This window comes from Sinocyclocheilus rhinocerous, unplaced genomic scaffold (assembly GCF_001515625.1).
Source record: "Sinocyclocheilus rhinocerous isolate Xijiao unplaced genomic scaffold, SAMN03320098_v1.1 scaffold835, whole genome shotgun sequence".
NCBI lineage: Eukaryota > Metazoa > Chordata > Actinopteri > Cypriniformes > Cyprinidae > Sinocyclocheilus > Sinocyclocheilus rhinocerous.
In genome coordinates this window covers 552,760-558,671 of record NW_015647431.1, presented here as the reverse complement: position 1 = coordinate 558,671, position 5,912 = coordinate 552,760, and the positions used below count along the sequence as shown (strand labels likewise).

Genomic DNA, 5,912 nt, shown 5'->3' with positions numbered 1-5,912 from the left:
CACCAAAACAAATTCCTCGTATGTGTAAACATACCTGGCAATAAAGCTCTTTCTGATTTGGAATCTATCTATCTATCTATCTATCTATCTATCTATCGTCTCACCTTACATGCTGGCATGTCATAACACTGTCATTTTGAGCGCTTATTAACACATCATATCATTAATGCGTTCTGCAATATCCACTGTGCACATGATGTCACATGTTCTTTAGGAGAGCTTTGTATCTATCTATCTATCTATCTATCTATCTATCGTCTCACCTTACATGCTGGCATGTCATAACACTGTCATTTTGAGCGCTTATTAACACATCATATCATTAATGCGTTCTGCAATATCCACTGTGCACATGATGTCACATGTTCTTTAGTGGCGAGAGCTTTGTAACGTGAAACGTGACTTGTGTTTGCTGTGCCGAGGGACAATTTTGATCAAATCAAATTCAAAACATGCTTTTTGTTCAATAAATTAATTTCTATAAAAGTATAAAAGTCAACAAATCCCCCAGCTCTCAAATTTCTAATTCAGTATAATCCACAATATTGACTGAAAGTCGCCGGTTGATTGGATAACAAGGAGACAAGCGTTAACGTGTGGCTCTGTCACTCTGCTCTCTGGTTTTATAGTCGCAGCGGCGCGTCACGTTTCACCTGCCGGACGGGTCTCAGGAAAGCTGCAGTGACAGTGGGCTGGGGGACCATGAGCCTGTGGGCAGTGGGCCGCTCCTCTCACACCCTCTTCCTCTGGTGCAGGCGCAGGATGAGTTCTACGAGCAGGCCTCTCCGGACAAGAGGACCGAAGCGGACGGCAACTCGGACCCCAACTCTGGTGAGTCTGCTCGTGATTGCAGTGCAGCTCTAGTTACTCTCCTTCTTTCTTTGTCTCCACTCTTCTCTGAACCTAACAGAGGAGGAAGAGCTCAGCCAGAGAGCAAGATGAATATCACAGAAGATAACTTTCATTATGCGCCTTCCCACTCAATGTGTACAACAATTTAATGTTCTGCAATAACAGCAATGTAAATACAGTGCTCTCACGATACACAGAATGAACTTTGCACAAGTGAATGCAGTTGTAATAAATAAAAGATGGGTAGAGGCAAAATTGCATAATTATGCGTACTGGTGCAGAAATGCAGTAGATTAAGAGATTCAGAAGATGTGTGTAATGCTGAAAATAAGCCCTGTCAGCAATGTTTCTTTTACTGTGTTTTTGCTTTACACCTCATAATAACCAGCCACTGCGGGACATTTCCAGCAACAAGTCTTTTTTTTGTTGTTCACACTGAACTCTTGATGCTGTGCATAATGACAGAAGGCCTGTTATTCAGAATATATTTGGTGTTTAATGTATATTTATGTCAGTCAGTGAGATTCGCTTTAGATGGAGTGAAAAGAAAGCAAGCAACTGACAAAATGTCTTGCAACTTCTTTTGTCTGGTTAGGACTGAGTCTGGTTAGTACGTTTCTACCAGTAATAGCAACTGCTTTATAGACGGTACACTGTAAAAATATATATTCCAATCATCGTTGATTGATTTATTTCAATTTTTTTTTAAACAGTGTAAAAATGGGTGAATCTTGGATGCCCAGGTTATATGTCATCCCAAAATGAAAAGGAAAATATGCTAAATATTTTGCTTAAAGAAAATGAAGCTTATTTTAGGACCATTTTGAATTTATTTATTTATTTATTTATTTATTTTCCTGTCAATTACATGAAATTCTCACATTCTAATACAGTACAATATTGATTGAATATTATAATACAATTGTTTAAAATAATTAGAAATATTTAAATTCAATAAATAAAATAAAAAAATATATATATAACATACTATACAATTGAAATATTTTTTTACTCATTACAATAATGAGAATTATGTTTTTTGCACTATGGTAAGCAGGATTAACAATAAAATAATGGAAAAAAAAGTGTTGTTTCTTATGTGTTTTTCTTGTTTCTTTCTTTTGATTTTGTGGTGAAATATGGCCTGGATATGTTATAGACAAGTTTTGTGAGATTCACCCAAACGCCCCAAAAATCATTAAACCAGCTCAATGAAAAACAAAGGACAATTACAGAAAAAAACTAAATAAAAGCAGTAGTATGTGCATGTGTGAAGAAAAAAAAATGAATTGAAGGGAAAATGATCTTTGTAGTGTTGCACATTTAATCACTATGAACCAGCAGAACCTTCATTCTCACCTTGAGTAAAATTAAGAAAGGTCGGTCAAAAGAAGACATTTGATTTATATGTCATTGTCCTTAATATGTCACCATAGGGTTTGAGGTCACTTTCTGTGTGAAAAGAGCCATGATAGAAGCATGTGTATTTATACGCTAATGGTCAGTCACGTCTCTCTGGAATGAGAGAGAGTAGCTCTATTGGGCTCAGCACGTACTTGATTTATTTAGCGTTGATTTCCCTGTTGGGGTCTTATGCGGCAAAGATGTTCAGCTTTTATATTTCCAGCGATAGCACTCCATGACCTACTTTTCCCATCACAGAGAGCCATAGATCTGCTCAAGCACCTCTGTCGCCCAAGGTCAGAGATAGTTAGCATGTGCACGCTTGCGCCATACGATTCATTTGAGCATTTTAACTTCTTTTTTTTTTTTTTTTCACCAGAATATTTTCAGATTTTTCGTTTATTAGTCTCTAAAGATTCATTATAAACGTTTCATATGTATCGGGGAGACTCCACATATTGTCTTGCTATTATTATGATACTGAAAGTGTGATCTAGTGCAGAGCGGCACGACTCAAGTGTCTCCTTTTAATTTGATGAGAGATGGGGGAGCTCGGAAACAATCATTTGCATAAGGTAGGTGATAATTGCTCTTTTTAATGGAATTGATGGTGATGTACACACCAATTATCTACAAGCTAGTAAGCCTGGTAATTAATTAGCACACAAATGGCCGTGGTGCCATGGAGACCGGCGCATAATCAAATATTGGACACACACAGGGGCTATATTGGGAGCATCACCAGGCTCAGATGGCAACATCAATTAGAGGTCAGTAAGAGATGAGATGAACAAATCAAATTGAGCTTATTCCGTATGGATTGGTGTGCATTGATAAAGTCTAAGGAGATGTTCATACACACACCGGTTTCATTAATTAAGCATATCAAAAGGTTCATCTAAACTCCTGCTGCATAGACTGCAACAGAAAAGTTGACTTCACTCAACTTATGAACTGAACACTCTTTTAAGTTTGTGTTTGCTTGTGTGTGTATTACAGATGAGATTCAAGTATATATACACATTAATGTATAAATTAGTGCTGTCAAATTATTAATCGTGATTAATCGCATTCAAAATAAAACGTTTTTGTTTACATGATATATGTATGTGTACTGTGTTTATTATGTATATAAATACACACACATACTGTATATATTTTGAAAATATTTACATGTATACATGTGTACATATTTACATTTACATGTATACATATTTATATTTAATTTTTTATTTTATATTAATATTTAAACATAACATTTTTCTTAAATATATACATGCATGTGTTTGTATATATATATATATATATATATATATATACACATAATAAATATACACAGTAAACTACAAAGTATATTATGTAAACAAACTTTTATTTTGGATGTGATTAATCACGAGTAATCGTTTGACAGCACTAGTATAAATATAATATTAAGTGCTTATGCACTACCGTTCGGGGGTACGATTTTTTTTTTAAAAATGCTTTTGAAAGAAAAAACTACTTTTATTAAGAAAGGTGCAATATATACATGCATGTGTTTGTATATATATATATATATATATATACACACACATAATAAATATACACAGTAAACTACAAAGTATATTATGTAAACAAACTTTTATTGTGGATGTGATTAATCACGAGTAATCGTTTGACAGCACTAGTATAAATATAATATTAAGTGCTTATGCACTACCGTTCGGGGGTTGGTACGATTTTTTAAAAATGCTTTTGAAAGAAAAAACTACTTTTATTAAGAAAGGTGCATTCAGTTCGATCAAAGTGACAGCAAAACAATTCAGTACTTTCTATTCATCAAATAATCGTAATGAATCACAGTTTCTACAAATATATTAAGAAGCACAATTAATTTCAACACTGAGAATAATATAAAAATCTTTCTTGAGTATCAAATCAACATATTAGAATGATTTCTTAAGGATCATGTGACACTGGAGCCTTCTGAAAATTCAGCTTTGCATATATTAGAATAGAAAACAGCTATTTTAAATTGTAAACATTTCACGATATTACCGTTTTTATTGTATTGTTGCACAAGTATAGTGCAGCCTTGATGAGCATACGAGACATCTTTCATAAACATTTGAAAATCCTACCGACCTCAAACTTTTGAATGGTATTGTTATTGGTATTGTATGTTATTAATCAGAAGGTCAGGTATACAGTTTAGAGTCATTATAGAAAAATATGACCGTGGAATGCTGCGATGAACCAAGTATTCCTGTAATAATATATAAGGCCATATTCAAGGTTACGGATTATTACTACCTTTATTTAACCAGGAAAAAGTCTCACTGAGATTAAAATATATTGTACAGGAGTCTCCTGGCCAAGATAGACAGACAGGTTTGCATATACAAATAAACAACAGTTGCATGCAATACAAAAACCAACATACAACGTATTACGTAATAAAAAATTCCAATCTGAAGTGGCGGCATATTTAAACGATTATGTGACAACTTGAGCTTCGCATCTACCTGAATCCAGAATGACACACAATACTCTTTCTGAATCGCAGTTAACAAAAGCGGTGACAACAGACGCCTCTGTGGGTCACCTGCGCTCAGATGCCATGCAACGCTGGTTTCTAGTATGCGGAGCCATTGTGTGCCACGTACAAATCTCTCTATGCCTGCATGCTCGGCGAGTTCAAGAAGCAGTCTTCTGTAAAAACTGGCTGTGAGGATTAATTTGTCAACTTCTGATGATCTGTACCAACCACAGGGGAACAGGGGTTTGAGGTTGTTGTGCAGATTGAATTCATCTCCGAAGTTGCGAGTGTTTATCTTTATTTCCTTTCTTCGGTGTTTACCCCTGCTCCAGCATTAAAGTTGTTTGTTACCTTATGCAAAAAAAATAAAAAAAACACAAGCTTCGGTTGTTGAATGCTGTTGACAGGACTGTCAACGTCAATTCCTGGCAACAACTTAAGAACACATGGAAATATGAATCGGTGTGGGCTCCATTTGGACTCGGCGGGAGATCCCGACATCCCCGCTCCGCGTGTGTAGGCTTCAGAAAGCTGATTTCCTTCGCCACAAAAAAAACATTTTAACAAAAGCAACCCTCTGAGATGATAATTACGGGATACTTTTAAGCTCTACAATTCAAGGATTTGAAGAAAAAAAGAAAAAAAAAACTTTTAAGCATTTCTAAGAAAGCGACTGGGAGTTAATGTACAAGCAGCAGCGGTTGTGTTAGCGAGCCGAGTATGTGCCTTATATTTCCTTTGGCATTCAGAAGCGAATTTATTCTACCTTCCCGTGCAGCTGTTGTTAATTGCGAGTACATATGCATTAGTATCTAATTAGCAATTATGCAGATTGACTAATTATTTTTATGCTTTCAATCAAAAGGTATTAAGCTAGCGGGTGCTAATTGTAGGTCAGTGTTGCGTGCGCCACTACTTTATTCTGACATTTAAAAAATAACGTGTTTATCAAGAAGCAAGTGTGCACCAAAGATTTTTTGACACGACTTTATATGTGTAATTTAAAAGCTAGAAAGGCTAATTTTAATCTTGCGGGCATCTTAAATGATTTGCAAAAGTGTTTTAAATGCTTTGCGATTTCAACGTCCTCTGGAATAATTACCCACATTCATTCTCAGGTTGCTGTGCTGCAAATGAG

The 5,912-nt window shown here is 35.4% G+C and overlaps 1 protein-coding gene across 1 annotated transcript in view; it reads left to right on the top strand.

The window, feature by feature from the left end:
• The first annotated feature begins 641 nt into the window (after nucleotides 1-641).
• Nucleotides 642-5,912, top strand: part of LOC107709047 (protocadherin-9-like) — a 105,325-nt gene continuing 100,054 nt past the window's right edge. The window contains exon 1 of the mRNA XM_016513439.1: nucleotides 642-831. The gene's annotated coding sequence lies outside the window, so the exon portion shown is untranslated. The remainder of the gene's footprint in view (nucleotides 832-5,912) is intronic.